The 17,920-nt window shown below is 42.2% G+C and overlaps 1 protein-coding gene across 3 annotated transcripts in view; it reads left to right on the plus strand.

Annotated features, from left to right (window-relative positions):
* Positions 1-11,681: 11,681 nt before the first annotated feature.
* EYA2 (EYA transcriptional coactivator and phosphatase 2) overlaps positions 11,682-17,920 on the plus strand; it is a 129,934-nt gene continuing 123,695 nt past the window's right edge. The window contains exon 1 of one of the 3 annotated variants that reach the window (XM_088674609.1): positions 11,682-11,765. The gene's annotated coding sequence lies outside the window, so the exon portion shown is untranslated. Of the gene's footprint in view, positions 12,331-17,920 lie in introns of all 3 variants that reach the window. The other 2 variants (XM_035122412.3, XM_035122411.3) reach the window with 2 other exon arrangements.

Here is a 17,920-nt window from a genome sequence, read left to right on the forward strand (position 1 = left end):
AGCATTGCCGTTTTCCAGAAAATTGGCCATGCCTTTTCAAAGCTGCCAAAGGAGTGTATATCAATCACTAGTTTTCTGGTTACAAACATTTATAGTTCATGAACTTACACTGTGATACATCCTTATATCCTTATGTTCTTAAATGCACGACTCAGTTCACAATTACCAGCTTACTGCTCAACTCATTTGCTGTGGTATGTTCATCCCATGGCTTCAGGGGCAAGCTGGACACATGCAGGAACCATCACAAAACCACTTCAGTGCAGCAAACATCCAAATTCACATTCCCAGGTCCCTATCGATAACCACATTGTAAAGCAGGAAACTAAGCAAGCACCCTATTGAGTATTATTTGAATTAGAGTGACCAAGAAGTTTGCCTTTGGTTGTTGTTTTTTTTAAGAGTTTTGTGAGAAACAGATTCCCATTAAAAATATTTCCAATGTGCCCAGACTATGTGCTAGAAAAGAGTGCTCCTTATTTAAGCTGTGGTAATACGAGCAGGAACCATGTCCAGCTGTTCAGAATCTATATTGCTTCCTAGGCAAAGTTTCTAAAGACTTTCCAGTCCTTTAGAATAATAAAAATGATGAATAGTCTTGAGCTCCATGAACCAAAGGTTTTGAAGTGTAACCTGCTACTTGTAATGTACTCAGTAGTTGTGACCTGTATTATATTTACATTATGGTCCACTGCAAGTAGACAACAGGGGAGGGGGCAGGGGAGGCAGCCATAAAATTAACCGAATGAAACGATTGCTGCATAAAATAATTGGAGCAATTGCTTTAAAATTCTCCGTTATGTTTTCTGAGAAGCAGTGCTTGGGGTTTTGTAAATTTTTCAGAACATGATTTGAATAGAAATGTAACCTATCCTGTTACAAAAAAACAACAACTCAGCATAGGAAATGAATTTTCCTCACAAGACTGTGGCCCTTGTCCCACTTTTCTGAGTAGTAAGAAGCTCCAGCTCTTACCCACGATTGGGTTCCTGGAAATATATGGCCTTTTGTAGCATTTTTGTTTATTTACTAATGCACAGGTTGGACATAGGTGGGGGCACAGCTCAAACGCACCAACAGATAGCCAAAGTCTATTGCACCCACATCAGATGTCTAGAAAGAGGCGGCCCAATGCAGTTTCCCCATCCCCCTCTGTCTCTGGAACTCTTTGAGTCTCTGACTCCAACTGCAATCCATACTCCTCTTCTCCCAGATAGCCTGGCCCAACCCTCTGCAGCAGGGCAACTCACCTACTCTAAGCACTAAGCCTCCTTCGCTTCTATGGAAGCACATCATTGGAACAGGACTGACTGTCAACACTCCTTTGTCAGATCCGAGATGCTGGTGGTCAGGTATTGCCTCGGGGCAATCCACAAGCTTAGCCCCTCCTCATAGAAAAGAAATCTGATAGGAAGGTTATTAAGAATTCTGTTTCACAGACAGTAGTCTGAGTCTAGTACTGTAGTGAAACTTGAGAGTCAATATTATAGGCGAGAAGTATTCAGATTTGAACCAAACAGCCCATCAAACAGAGGGACAGAGGAGTCTGCCTTACATTGAGTCAGACCATGCGTCCATTTAGCTCAATACCCTGACGGGCAGTGGGTCTCCAATGTTGTGATCTCGCCTTTACCTGGAAATTCCAGGGATAGAATTTGGGGCCTTCCTCATGCAAGACAGAAGCTCTACCACTGAGCTGCGGCCCTTCAGAAATCTAGATCAGGCCATCACCACCACAGTTGCTATTTCCCAGAAGGAAAGTAGCCATTGGCATCACTACGAGTTTCCCTCCCAATGTAAACATACAAAGAGAAGAGTTTTGGGAGAGTGGGATCCGGAATAGGAGTATAGTGGAGGAAATTGTTTAAGCCCTTCTCCCCATAGCATTGATCCAGATACATTCAAGGCTGCTATTTAGTCAGGATAATAATAATAATAATAATAATAATAATAATAATAATAATAATAATAATTCTCCCCCACCCTGCCACCCATCTGACTAGGATTTGATATATATTTTTCAAAGCTTTTTTAAAAAGCCTTTTCACAACATGTTCTAATATGTGTGTAGATTCCACCTAGGTTGCCCTAGCCACTCTGGGCAGCTTACAACATAATTAAAACACGTCAAACATTTTTTTAAAAACTTCCCGATACAGAGCTGCCTTCAAGTGTCTTTGAAAAGTTGTGTAGTTGTAATCCCATGATGAACATCACATCTAGTTTTCTCTCAGATGTATTGATTATAAATGAGTTTAGGACTGAGCTAGAAAAATGCATCACTACCCCAACTCTGTGTGGAAGCAGTGGGATGTGGGGGGGGAGGATAAATGCACACACTTGTTTGCTGTGTGTATTCTGTCTAAACCCTTGACTAAATTATCAGATGGTCATGTGTATTATTCCTCTGTATTCCTGCGGCACTTTCACCACATCTGACCACTACCTGATAGCCATTATGCCACATATTTACAGAACATGTATACCATGAAATTGGCCCTGGGCTGGTTTCATTTTAAGCTGGTCCAGGGGCAATTTGGGCCGTGTGAAAGTATCCAGAGAGAGAGAGAGAGAGCATATTTGATCATTTAGTGATGAAAAGCTCAAACATCCATCGGATGCAGGGATTTTTAAAAAAAACCTTTTATTTTTTGTGTGTTGTGTTAATGATTGGAAGCCATATGTTTTAAGAACAGCATCAATAGTATCAGTAGCTACAGTTCTCCTCTCGGATTACTTTTTACTGCCTGCCTAATTTTGAGCTTTAATGGCTAACATGCATTTTGTTTATGAGTTACAAATGTTCTGAATTTGACGACAGTAAAAAAAGCAAAGCAACAAAATATTTAGTCTCTCTTCCTCTGCATTGAGGAAGCAGTTTGCAGTTTGTGTGTAGTGTTTTGTTCTTATAACCAGATCATTTGTGTGTGTGTGTATTTGTGTATAACCAGATCATGTGTGTGTTTGTGTATTTATGTGTAGTGGGAAAGAGTTATGCAAGGACCCTGTGATATTTATGGTAGGGCTCCCTCCCTGACATGGTTGCTTTGGGAGTGAACAGAGGATTTCAACCTGGATCAGCCCAAGACATTCTGCTGCCTGGGGTGAAATACAAGATGGTACCTCCCTCCACACATTCCACATAGAGAAGTCAGCCAGATTGGCCATTACTCTTACTTCTACCCTGGCAACACAATGGCATCCTTCACAACACCTGAGAACAACAGGCCAGCTGAAAGAGTGCCACACACATGGCACATATATTGTAGCTTTGGACTTCCAACAGAAATGAGTGGCCAGTTTTGGAAGAAGACAAGGGGTTGTTTTGACACCCCATAATATTCTCTTTGATGGGCGTCTCTACTTGGTAGAGATCCTCTTCTTCTTTCCCTTTGGCCTCTCAGACAGTCTGCACACGGAGGGCACAAGCACTTAAGAAATGTATTCCTTTTTCTCCCTGGTGGAGATAGGCAGTGGGGCGTAATGGTTAGAGATCTGGACTCCAACCGGTGTGAATGGGCTTCAAACCTCCATTCAGCTATGAAGTTCACCGGATGACATTGGGCCAGTCACACACACACTCAGCCTAGCTGACCTCATTGTTGTGAAAACAAAAGGGGTGGAGGAGATGCTCTGGATTTGTCAGCTAATCCAAGAGAAGAAGTATTCAAAGGGTAGGATGAAAACTGCTAAAACCAACGCACAATCTCAAACAGAGGGTTGTTTACAACAGCCCACTCTGTTGCACAAAACCATCGTGGGAAGGAGACAGCAAGTCCACACTTACTGGCCCACTCTGATGGCCCACTCAATGTGTAGATGTTGGGTCCATGAGGAATATGGACCTTGAGGATTGGAAAGAGCAGGGGCCATCCCACTACTTCCTCCTTGTGTTTGTTATACAGTACAGTGGAACCTCGGTTTATGAACACCTCGGTTTACGAATTTTTGGTTTACGAATGCCGCAGACCCATCTGGAACAGATTAATCCACTTTCCATTACTTTCAATGGGAAAATTCGCTTCAGTTTATGAATGCTTCAGTTTAAGTACTCCACGGACCATCTGGAACAGATTAATCCACTTTCCATTACTTTCAATGGGAAAGTTCGCTTCAGTTTATGAACACTTCAGTTTATGAACAGACTTCCGGAACCAGTTGTGTTCATAAACCAAGGTACCACTGTACATGTGGAGGGATTTCTTGAGAACAAGAAAACTGAACAAACATATGTGATGCTGTTCTAGGAACATAGGAAGTTGAATCAGACCCATTGGTCCATATAGCACAGTATTGTCTCTGTTGACTGACAGTGGCTGAACAGGGTTCCAGGCAACAGACTTTCCATCCATGGAAATTCCAGGGATTGAACCTGGTATGTTCTTCTGCATGCAAGGCAGATGCTCACCCACTGAGCTAAGGCTATCTTTCTTTGCTGTTTGTTTTTTTTAACCCAGCAGAGTGCTCAAATTATGGCAGTGGGAGAAAGCAGGGGACTTAATTTAATCTACCATCCTTATCCCCCGATGCCTCCAATTTTAGCTAAACTATGCCCGCAAGCCTTCTAAAAGTAGCACGGAAAGGATCTGCACAGCAGTAAGGAAGTCGCCCTGCCCCCGTGTAATTCAAGCACCGAGTGAGCTTCAAATTCTAGAAGAATTTCTTTTAAACTGGACGCCACACACATCATAAGATATCCACAAAAGATCTTCCCAAACGTTTTGCATATCTGTTAGAAAAAAACCATCAGACACACAGACACAATCCAGACATGCGTATGGCTGTCCATGTTGCATCGTTTGGTTGTTACTTAATTTGCACTACAAATAACACCAGCAAAAATGTGTGATGAATGGTAGAAGTCACTACAGGATGCACTAACCGTACGGAATGCTTGCACCTAATCATTTTCCCGCGTGGTACTTCGCCATATTCATTTATCTCCCTGGCATCTAGAATCTCCTTTAGACAGCATGTTCTTTCAGGAGCAACAGCACCAAGGTCTTCCTTCCTTCTCCCCCCCCCCCAGGAGTAAATAAAGCGCCAGCGTGGCGGATATATGACCCATCCAGGATATTGTGAGAGAGATCTATATGACTGTTTTGAATGCTTTCACACATGTACACCTCATGCACACAACTTGCACCTGATGTTTAATGAGAGGCAGTAGGGCCTACGGAAATGAGCGTAGCAGGACTGAGTGCCTGAGGAATGCAGATTTAAGGCTGGTGCTTTGTCACCTTGTTTTCAAACTTCTGTCTCCGTTCACATGATGGGGAAGCATTCAAGGAAAACAAGAACACTCCCTTGATGTCTCTTGGGGAGGCTCTGGTGTGCCTGTTTGAAACAACTGATACATACAACGCTGTGGGGAGAACCCCACATTTCTGTCCACTGTCCCCTGCCCCCCGCCCCCAGGGCTGCACAAAAGATGAAGGTAAAAGTAGCCGCAGGCTGTTGAAGCAGGAAGCTGTCACTCCCTCCCCAGCCGTGTATTTGGGATCCCTGAGCATGGATTAGTTACCTCTCAGTGCACTTTAGCAGCCTTTTGTCAAAGTGGTTAATGACTGGCGTATAAACCTGTTTTTAAATCCTCAAAACATACTTGCTGAGGCCTCCCACTTCAAATATGTTACTGAAGGGGAAAGGGGGAATCGCCGAGTCAACCTGATGAAGACATAACTGCTACAAAGGATTAGGGCACGATGATTATTTTAATCCGATGCCTTAGCTGTGACCTGTTGGTTGGGTAAGGAATTCCACCACCATCCTCAAAGCTGATGGTGTGTCCCAGCTTCCTACATTCCCTCAATATTTATCTTCCCTTTCCATAAGGGCAAGGCAGTGGTGGACTTTGGGCTCTCAAATTTCAGCAGTGTCCTGTGCTACACTAGAATTTGCTACCATCCCTGCCATCCCTACACCAGTGTGGTGTAGTGGTTAAGAGCGGTAGACTCGTAATCTGGGGAACCGGGTTCACGTCTCCGCTCCTCCACATGCAGCTGCTGGGTGACCTTGGGCTAGTCACACTTCTTTGAAGTCTCTCAGCCCCACTCACCTCACAGAGTGTTTGTTGTGGCAGAGGAAGGGAAAGGAGAATGTTAGCTGCTTTGAGACTCCTTTGGGTAGTGATAAAGCGGGATGTCAAATCCAAACTCTTCTTCTTGCACCCAGTTCTAGAGCATTTTTGTGGCGTCCCCTGTAGTGTGGCCCCAGTGCGGACAAACCAGTCACACTATCCTAAAGTCGCCTCTGGACAGGAGAAGCCAAAGCACTGATTTGGGTACCACAAACTTCAGCCAGAGGAACCAACTGAAGTCAGGTGTAAAAGGATCTAGTTCCTGTGACGGCAAGTAGCAGTAAGGCTGGTCGCAGAAGGAATTGAAGGCAGCTCACAACCACAAAAATAATAGGGAAAGGACTGAAAATAAAGTAAGTTTCCTGAAACACAGAAAATAAATTAAAGACCATCAGATAAAATGTTCAAATGTTTTGGGCTACAACTTCCATCACTACGGTAATGATTGGCTATCCTGGCTGAAGCTGAAGGAGTCCAATGACATCTGGAGGTTGGAGAAGGCTACTCCAAAGGATCTCAAAGCATCCTCTATGGATGAAGCCTCAATTATAGTTGTGATATTGGATTAAGTTATGGCATCTCACGAGGCAGCTGCTCATTTGCATATGGCAATTAATTTAAATGTATGCAAATCTACAATTTCCCATGGTCCAGAATTAAAGCTGAACAGCCCCCATGAGTAAGCTAACCTTGCCGAAATAATGAATGAGGAGTTGGATTGGGTTGCAACTGCAATGTCTCCTTTGGCCACTGCTAATTTGCATGCGTTAATTCATTTAAAATACAAGCAATTATAACATTGCCTATAGCCTGGAATTACAGTTGAGCCTTCTGAAACCCTCAAGCAGCCAAGTGTTGAGAAAATAGAAGCAGATGGCTGAGATCCAGCTGCAAGTCGACCTGAGAGTGAGTGGATTAGTGCTATGATTCTAAAAAGAGGGGGAGGGCACAGGAAAAAGGGGGAATGGGGTGGGGGGGTTGGCTTTTACTTGCAGAAACTAATAGATCTCCATATTTGGCATTAGAAACCTCCCCCCCCCATTGTCATATAAATTAATGACCCTGGGTTCCCTCCCCCAATATATATGGCCTGCATATATTTGCCTCATGAATCTTTGGGTCCTTCTGGTGTTTCCTTGTGGCCTAATGTCATTGTGGACTAGAGTCATGCTATTCTATTCTACCAAGTGAGCAGCTAGCCCTCTGGTTCAACAGAGTTCTTCTATGTCCAAGGCCCATCATGGTAGCAGCCTTTTCCTAAAAGCCCATTGTACAGTAGATGGTAGCAACTGCAGATGAAAAGAGAGGTGTACTTGTGGCAACTCTACTCTTATCCTAAGAATCATTTTGAGAGCCCACTGCTGCTGGGCTACCAAGAGCTAAGCCATGGTTTGGCTTAGTGTTACATCTGAACCCAGGCTTGAGATTTACTTCCTCCTAAGAAACAATGAGCAGCAAGCTAAGAGCAACCTTCGTTATACACCAGGCATCATCCTGCCCCTGTGGCACTTTATTTCCTAAAATCCTAAAAAACAAAACCCTCAACAACTTCAATCCTTAAAAAAAAGCTCAAAAACGTTGGGGGTAAAATCCTAAAGAAAAGCTCAACAAACAACTTCAATCCTAAAAAAAGGTTAACAACTTTGGCCGGCCCTCATGGCCCTTCACTTCATCAAATCTGGCCCTCTTTGGAAAAAGTTTGGACACCACTGATGGTTTGTTTAGAGCAAAATAAACTACAACCCTGGTTTCAGACGTAATGCTAAGCCAAACCATGGCTTAGCCATGTCCTGGCTTACCAGATGTCCTGGTAGCATACCAGGAGTCAAGAAGGAGCAAAACAGCTGGTATTTCCCTCCATGAAGCCTTGCTCCTTCACAGTAATCTATAGTTTGGCATAACATTATGTGCAAGACAGGCCATTGTCTGCTACAGATCTAAAAGCCAAAAAAGCTTAATACGTTAATAGCTTTTAAACTATACTTGCTACTTTTTAATAATTGCTTGTTTTTACTTGTTTGCATAATTGTATAAGCTGTTGTTGTTGTTGTTACTCACCCTTCACCTCAGTGATGCAGGGCTTGTTACAACAATCTAAACACAATATTCTAAACAGTTCAGAACAACTTACTATCACAGAATTGAGATGGTTTTGTTATATTGGTAGTATGGTTAATAGTAGTACAGCCATACCTCGGTTTAAGTACATTTCGGTTTGAGTACTTTCAGTTTAAGCACTCCGCGGACCCGTCTGGAACGGATTAATCCACTTTCCATTACTTTCAATGGGAAAGTTTGCTTCAGGTTAAATACGCTTCAGGTTAAGTACAGACTTCCGGAACCAATTGTGTACTTAAACCGAGGTACCTCTGGGACCCTATGGTAAAGGGCAGATAAGAAATCACACACGCACACAGAGGGATCCAGTTTTTTTTTTGTTTTGTTTTAAAATATTTTTATTAATTTTCTAAACATTACAAAGAAAAAAGACAAAGAACAAAAAAAAGAAAATACAAAAAAGAACAATTGAATTTTTTTAAAATAAAAATAAAAACAAAATACATCCAAACTCGCTTTTTGGAGAACCATATTCTTCTACCTTAACAATATAATACCCCTTAACCAGATTTTGCTCCCCTATAATTCCTTTACTCTGTTGACTTCCTCCATCCCCCCCTTCCACGTTTCTATTTATAACTAATATGGCACTTTCTACTTCATTCCTCCAATCTTCATTCTAATTCTCTTATTACATGACTGTTCCAAATCTATTTTTACATACACGCATAACATAATTAAAAAATCTCCTTAGAATCTGGAATCTATAATAACTATTTAACATACAATCATTTCTCCCCTTTATTTTACTTCTCGCCTCTTCAGCCTCTTATACTTCCCCCTCCCTTGTTTCTTTGATCTTATAGTTTTTCTCCAAATAGATCTTAAACTTCTTCCAATCTTCTTCCACTGTCTCCTCTTGCCGGTCTCGGATTCTCCCAGTCTGTTCAGACAGTTCCATAAATTCTATCAGCTTCATCTGCCAGTCGTCAATCGTAGGCAGATCTTCAGTTTTCCAATTCTTTGCCAAGACTATCCTAGCTGCTGCTGTAGCATACAGAAAAAAAGTACAGTAATATCTTTCTTTGGTAACTCTTGTCTTGTTATTCCAAGTAAAAAAGCTTCTGGTTTTTTAACAAATGTGTTTTTAAAAACTTTTTTTAACTCATTATAAATCTTATCCCAGAAGCCCTTTATTTTTTTATTGCATGCCTGCTCTGTCCATTCATCTCTTTCTCCTCCTGCCAAAAAGAAAAAAAGAAATCAGTGGTGGCCCTGTGCTACAAACTGCAGGTTACCAGGATACAGAGCACACAACCCACCATATCTCATTGCATGAAGAGACCCCAAATCTTCAGAGAAATGATGTAAAGGTCACGCAGGTAGGATTGTGTTGGAAGGTAAGTCATTAAGAAATGCTAACCAGTTCTTAAATGATGGTGCTGGGGGCCTTTGTCTCCTTTTGGACACATTTGGCATTCAGCTTGTTCTGATAGGACTTGATCTAGCAAAACCAGCTGCCCAGTTACCATAAGGCTTGGGTTGCATTGTCAGAGGCTGGAATGAAACCTTACAGTTGGCTGCATTATATTAAAATGTTGTATTCATCTGCTTTTCTGTGGTCCCTGAGGTTTCAGGGTGGGGGGGGGAGTCTGCAATATCATCTGGGGAAGAATGATAATACGGATGTTGTTTCCTTCTAAACAAATAGTTATTTTTCCCAGGCAACATGTCTCCTCAGACAAGTTTACATCAATTAGAAAGGAAATAAAGAATACCACACCACAGAGAAATGTCATCACCCTTGGACCAATTCCCATAAAGTCTAACATATTTAAGAACTGGGGGAAGACGTGCTGATCAGCATTGAGGATAGATCTGAACATGTTCCTAACACACCCAAACCACTCTTAGCCTATCCTGTAAGGCAACACACACCAATGGCGGTTGACATACCCCTGACAAAGCTCTATGGAAAACCAACAATTTCTCTACACACACCCCTCGGTGTTCTTGTATCTTTATTATGGACACATTTGGGCTTATGACATAAGAAACCACCTGTATTCTGAGCGCAGGTATTTGCATGTACATATTTACTCTACTTAGTCAGAACAACTGAGCTCATAATCAACAATATATCTCCCTCTCTTCCTCTCTAGGAGGTAAACACTGATATAATGAAGCCAGAACCAAGTTGTCCATTGTTTCTCAGTATATATCCCATCACACCTGCCCTTGTCGTTGCAGACCTGTTCCCTGTTGCTATAGGGCGGGGGGGTAGAATTAATGAGCAGAAACTGCAGGGAAGAAGATTTGGGTTGAACATTAGAAGAAAGTTTCTACTGGTTAAGAGCTGTTCATCAGTGGAACACAGAATGTCTTGGGAGATGGTGGGCTCTCCCTTATTGTTGTATCAGTGCTCCTCATGTATGCAATTTTGTCCATAGGATACCATTGGCATCAAAATGCCAACCTATATGTTTCCCCCAGATTTCTTATTTGCAGGGGAAATCTTTAGTGGCGAAACAAAAACCTGTCACAAATGGGTCTGAATGACCCTGTTTGCCAATTAAGCTCTTCTCTTGAAGCATCCGAAGGACTTGGGTGGCGCTGTGGTCTAAACTGCTGAGCCTAGGGCTTGCTGATCAGAAAGTCGGCGGTTTGAATCCCCGCTAGGGGGTGAGCTCCCGTTGTTCGGTCCCTGCTCCTGCCAACCTAGCAGTTCGAAAGCACGTCAAAGTGCAAGTAGATAAATAGGTACCGCTACAGCGGGAAGGTAAACGGCGTTTCCGTTTGCTGCTCTGGTTCACCAGAAGTGGCTTAGTCATGCTGGCCACATGACCCGGAAGCTTTATGCCAGCTCGTCCGCGACTGGACCTAACAGTCAGGGGTCCCTTTACCTTTACCTGGAAGCATCCAGATTCTGCACTGAGTGGGGAGCTAAGCTTTAGATGGCTCACAAGGTCCCAGACCCTACCATCTCTAAACTTATTATTTGACACCTCTTGCAGAACTTCAGGTTCTCCCTGGTGTGGTGGAAAATATGCTGATGATGGTGTGTCCGCGGCCACATAAGGCAAGGATGCAGTCTTCCCAAACTAAGAACGCCTTGCTCAGGCTCAGCAGCCGTCCTGAAGTCAACGGGAGATATTTCCAAGTAAGGCTGCACACTTACTCCGCAGCAAACCCCACGAAACTCTTAACTGAAAGCCGAACAGTTTACAATGTGATTAGAGTTGTCAAGGTATACTGTGCAACATACCTTGACTTTAAAACTTCAGGACTGCAACTTGCAATCCTAAGTACGGTTCCTAGGGAGTAAGTAAGCCTCGTTGGAATCGAGGAACAATGCCAAGCGTTGCGCGCGCACTGCAAGTCCTGCTGAAATAAATGAGTTCACTCTAAAGAAAGCGACCTGCGCTGACGACTTAACGTGGAACGATACCATAAAAAAAGCGGGTGGCGTGGCGAGGGGGAAACTAGTAGAACAAATCTGCAAGTGAGTCGAACTAGCGAATCCGCGCGCTAGCCCATTCTTCGACGATCGCCTGTCTTTTGCGCCATGTAATCACCAAGCGCAGGCTCCTGGAAATCAGTCACTCCTCGGGTTACAATTCGGCGCAAGGTAACGGGAGATGTTCTGTTTGCAAGCAACTTTACCAAGAGTAGTTAGAAAGAAAGTTTCGCTATTCTCCCTCCTCCCAGACTTCCTTGGTTAGAATATAACAACTCGCCGGTGTGTCTCTCTTTCCCTCGCCTCCCGCCCTCTCCGTCCCTCCCTCCCTCGTTCACTCATTCGCTCTTTTCTGGACGCGCGCACCCTCGCCGGCCGCCTCTCCCCACCCACTCACCCACCGAGGACTCCTGGGCGCGCGTGTGCGAAGGAGCCGTTGAACTTTAGGTAAAGGGCAAGGTAAGGGCAGAGCGGCAGCATCCTTGCTCCTGAGTGGGCATGTGCAGACCTCGCGCGCACATGCTCACTGGCGCGGTGGCGTGAGGAGTTTGCTGGGCACGTTGCTCGAAGGGGAGCGAACGGTGCGCGCTTTCCCGGCTGCTGCGGACTTCTCCAGCTCGGAGCGGCAGCGGCTGTCCGGAGCGCAGGCGGCCTCGCGCGCTCGTTCTTCTCCTGGCGCGCAGGCGGATGCGGGGACAGGAGCCCGGCAGCGCCAGACGCTCTGCGGCAGTTTGCGGTGAGTGGACGGGACCCCCGCCCCGATGCAGTGCCCTCATCCCTCTTCTCTCCATCCCCTCCCCGGTTCATGATTTTGGCAAAGGGGCGCTGGGTGGAGGCGAGCGGTGCTTTGCGCACTTGGAGATCCCCAAGCGCATTCACTTGACCCGGGCCGGGTGGGGTGGACGTTACCGTAACCGGGGCTGGGAACCGTCCTTGAACCTCCCCAACGGGACATTTCTGTTCATGGAAGCTTTTTGTTTTCGGGGGGGGGGGAGCCTGCTACCTTAGATCTTAAATGCTGGGTGACATCTCTCCCCACTCTTAGTCCCTTTCCCTCAGCTTTTCTGCTGAAAGAATGAAAAACGCGCCACTTCTTCATACATTAGCTCGCGTTCTCTCTCCTTTTACGCGTTCCAAGTATTTCAGAACTTAAAATCCACGCGCGTGTGCGTGTGTCTATATATACGTGTCCCAGGTGGCTTTGGGAAGCGGGGTGGGAGGCTCTAAATATGTTTTATGCCGTTGTAGCTCAAAAAAGTGAGTGGTTGATGTGTATATAAGGATTTCTCCCCAACCCTCACCTTGTTTACTATTCAGTGATGAGTTTTTTTTTAATTATTAATTTACATATCTATCCACTTGCTGTGGAATCTTGACAGATCCCTGGGGATACTTTGCAAAAAGATTATTATTATTTTGTCAAACGTTTTCTGAGTAATTTTTGTTTCACAACATATGGAGAGATTTCCCTGCGTGTTGAATGGGTCTACAAGAGCCTTATCAAACCTCTTGCCTTATTTCGAGTAGCTGAATGCTGATTCTCTGTCTTAATCACTAGTTGAGTGCATAGTTTGGGGCATTTCAAGTGGAGTGGATATAATGTAGGCATGAGAGCGTTTCAGTTGTGTGTGAAAACTGTATAGGTTACCCATCAGTGATGATTAAAAAATGTTTATTTCAAGAAAATCAACTTAGCAACGAAGAAAAAAAATACTCAGTTTGTTACACCATGGATACTTATTTAGCTGTCATTAGAGAGATCAGTGCTCCTGTTTTTATATGTTCTAGATGGAATGTTTTGAACACCCCAAATAATAATTGAGACCTTAGTAACGCCACTATGTAATTGAAAAGGTGCATGTAATGAATGTTATTGATCCTGTAAATGTGGCATCAATCATAGCTTTACATCTGTTTCCAGTTTTTAATGTGTGCATTATTTAGCGATTGCCACACAGAGGAACACCAGCAAGCAAAAGTTCTCTGTTTTAAAAACAAAAATAAAGTTGCAAGTGAATGGGAATTTGCCCGTATAATGTCCTGGTGCTTTTACCAATGAGAATAGTATAATCTTTAAATACGGCATTTGTAATATAAGCTATGGATGCCATTTTGCTTTAGGGTCCAATATTTTAATCTACTTTAAGATGATGATGATGATGATGATAATAATAATAATAATAATAATAATTGTCCCAAGCATACAAGGTATGTCTAGATTTGTATGTTCTATCAACACTCAAATTTAATATGATGGCGAGACTTTAAGAGGGAGAATGTAAAAAATAAAAATAAAGGCTTTATTACAAAAAAGTAGAATTGATTTACTGTTTCAAGAAGAAAAGTTAGTGTTATTTATACATAATAAGCATTCAAGTGTGAAATTGAATATTTGCGCTCTGAGAAAGGCCCTTGAAGGAAGTTTATAGTGTACAGATTGCTGTGTTTCTCGGCCAATCTTTATTAGATTGATATGCTTCTTTTGGATTAATTACTGAACTTTCAAAATACATGCAGTGAACTAGTTTTCTATTGTTCCGTATCTGTTTTCTTGGAGGGAGTGTCAGGTGTATGCATCCCTTAACATTCTTAAAGCAATGGGCTAGGTTGTGGGTTCAATCTTCTTGGTGCAAAGGTTTACAGGCAACAGCATTTCGAATATCTCAAGGAAGTTATTTCTTTCCTAAGCAGGGCTACTAACTTACAATGGACTTCCATAAGCTTCTGGGTGCTGATCCTGGCAAGAGAGGAGGCATAGTTGAAGATGAGAATAGTTAAATACTATATTCTAGTCCTGTTTTTCCCTGATGGTTTCCCCTGTTTTACTGTAGCACATAGATTTTCTTTAAGTTGGACTGCACCCCTGAAGCTTTTTCTTCTTTTTAACTTATAGCTCGGTTTATATTTGCTTCAACACAAGCCATCCAAATTATGTGGGTTTTCCTCTCTCTTACTACGCTGTAAATGAAACGTAAGAATCTCAAAGCACAGCCGTTTTTTGACAGCACCAACTACATCCCAAGCACAGTCTTGAAACGAGATTTTTAAAGCTGGCAACTAACAATAGCATTGGTTCAGGAGAAGCACTCCACACACCCAGGACAGTGCAGAACATAGCTTCAGAAGTATCATAAATCAACACTGTGACACGGGTCCTAAGGACCACTGTGTTCTAGAAGGTGGTGTACTTTTCATATCGTTATTTTTCTCCTTTTGTTTTAAGCATTTGCATGGTGATTCTGGCTACATGGATCTGTAACATCACCACATGGATGAAATGCTCTGGACCTGTAGTTGTGGTAAAGATGAAGACCTTTATAAAGCTAAATTTTGAAGCTGCTTTGTTAATAATGGTGGTAAAGAAAATTACCAGTAAGAATCTGTAACCGCCTTCTGGAGGGTTCTATTCTGATGACTCCCTATTCCCACCTGAACGTGTAACTGTGGCTAGAAAAGGATCACATCTCATTGGTGATTGGCATTTTAGACATTAGTTTAATGTGGTATTAGACTTTGCTGCGTTAACTTTGTTCTGGGAGCTTTTTTATCTCAGGCCCTTTCATAATGAAGTGTTTAAAAAATAATACATATGTAAGTGCAGAATTGTATGAGGTTTTTTTGGGGGTCTACTAATATTTTGCCTACATAAACAGTGCAGTCCTGAACCAAAGTAAATCCCGTTGAATTCAATGTGGCTTATTTCCAGGTTGAGCTTGTATAGGATCACTGCCTTAGACATTAATAGTGTCCATCTCTCTGCTTACTGTCATTAATGAATACTTGTATTGTTATTGGGCTGAGTTTCTTTGGCATACTCAATCTCAATTTCTCTGATAAATTTTGATATTGGCATGTCGATTCATGCTGTCTCTAGCTAGTGAAGCTGAAGGGTACTAATTACTAATCTTTCCTATAATCTCCTCGTGTAGGAAATTCATAGGCTGTGCCACTTAATGAGAATCCCCCCCCCCCAGAATTATTATTATTTTTGAAGGAACTGTGTTTTGGAGATTTATGTAAACCAGAAAACATAATTGCATTTATGAGAAAGTGACTCCTTCCCTCCCCCAAAATAAATTAAAACAATTAAGGTTAAATTGAAATTGTCAGTTTACATATGCTGGGTGAAACTCAGCCAAAACATTTCTGTGCCATTGAACTCAATGGGATAATTAACTTACCGTTGAGATCAGTGGGACTTAAAAATCCGTAGCTTTGGTTAGATCATGCTCTCTGTTTTAATGCATAGAGTGTAAACTGTTGCCAGATAAAAATCTTATTTATTTAGAAAAGGAAAAACACTAACAAGAGATTTACCCTTGAGGTAATTGGGTTGGTTGTAAAGGAATGTTTCAGATGCCTCTGACTATGCTGTGTGTATAAATGTGGAGGCTTTTTGGTTTTATCTGTTTATAACTTTAAAATAAGAATAAAATTTAAAAAACTGCATAGATGCAAGAGAGAACGTAGTAACTGTTATATTTTGCCTTATGAAACCGTAAAAGGATCACAACAGATTCATTGCCAGGTTTAAATTATTTCAGCTGCGGTGGCTTTTCCAACTTTTGTTACCTCTTGTGGCTACAATCGCCATGTAACTAAATCTGAAATTATCACAAGCAGCTTTTTTTTTTTAAAGTCTTTATATGCATAATTCAGTCCAGCAATAATTTCCCTTGTTTAAGTGTGTCTGTGGCTCCCACTCACTATTCTGTAAAGCAAAGTATTGCAAACTCAGCCAGATGCGAACAGGAATAAGAGCTAAACAAACAGAGTGATTAAGAGAGAAGAAATTGCCTTTTCTTGGTCCTCTCTTTACTTTCTTTTCTGGCAGAAAAGCCACCCCAAGTGAGCTTATCCCTTTTCGGTTACATTTATCTCACAAGTCAGTTCAGAAAACAGCCCGAACAGAGGGCCACCGAAAACGGATGAAGACAATGCCTAATCTTTATTTATAGATCTTAACTGTTCTAATGGTGTTTAACAAACACCCCGTTAATATGGGGTGACGATAAATCCCACAATTAGGTGGCTGGAGGAATAACGAGAGAGCTGCATTTCAGCTACTGTACCATGGGAGCTTAGGCCAGCAAGCTGCTGCAAGAGAGGTCTGGTGGGATTCTTGCTGTAATTTTACAGGGGAAATGTTAGAAAGGATTTATATCCTGAAAGCAGGATAAAATCAATTATAACAAAAATAAATAAATAGAGGGAGAACAACTTTGCATGGAACAGTTCTGAAAACGATGTTTCTGAGAAGGTTTTGTTCATTCCCGCAAGGAGAACGCGGTTGGTTTCTGTTGCCTCCGCTCCCTTCTAGAATGTTTTGGGGGATAAACTAGAAAGTGAGGCTTCTTCTCCTGTACTTTTCATGAAAAAAGTAGTAATATGCAGAGAATCATGCAAAGGGCAACGAGAAAAATACTGGCACATAATAAGAGAGAGAACCTGATTCTTCTAGGCATATGGCAGATGTTTCCTTTAGTTGTAGTTATAGCATTGTACTGCCACTCTTTGTCATGGTTTGTGCCAATAACAAAAGAAGTGCATGGTTTTGTTCTGATATTTTTTAAAAAACAACAACAACAACAACCCTAAAAGTGTCATCTTTTGTGGACAGCCATTCTATCCGTTATCACATTAATTGTGTCGTATGGATTGCATAGGTGTAGTCGACCCGGTGTATGTAAAAAGCTGTGATTTGTTTCTGTTGCACAGTCATATGTTCTGTTCTTATTCATGGCCTTGTAAGAAGCCTACAGGGAGGAAGAAAAGAGTTTTGTTTTGTTTTAAGAGTGTAACCAGAGCGATATTGTACAAAATTACAGATGGAGTATGTTTCTCCCATAATTTCAAAACATTCTAGAATCTTGAAACAGTCTTCTATTACTTTTGCCACTGAGAAGGCATGTTTAGCAACGTTCTGTTCTTAAGCTGTAATATTAAAAAAAAAATGGGAGCAAACCAACTAAAGTTAATGGAAATTTAAAATAACTCTTGTTAAGAATTTGCTTAACTCTTTCATTGAAATCAATGGGACTTTATAGAGTACTTTTAACATGCCTTTGCTGAGCCAAAGTTATATTGTATAGGGTACATGTGTTTGAAATGCTACAACTCGTGAGCAAGCAAACCATGACAACATGAATGAGCAAATGTGCACAAACTCCTGGGGAGCTAAGCCAAACTTTGACTCTTGGTTTACCATACTTCTCTGCAGACTACTGAAGAGCTGTTGTAACCAAGGTTTGTCCTGTGTTTTATGGCATGTGGTTTGTCCAGAAGAACTAAACCACAAGCCTGGGTTTAGATGACACACTAAGCAA

The sequence above is a fragment of the Zootoca vivipara genome, chromosome 7 (genome assembly GCF_965207765.1).
Source record: "Zootoca vivipara chromosome 7, rZooViv2.hap1.1, whole genome shotgun sequence".
In the NCBI taxonomy this organism is placed as follows: Eukaryota; Metazoa; Chordata; class Lepidosauria; order Squamata; family Lacertidae; genus Zootoca; species Zootoca vivipara.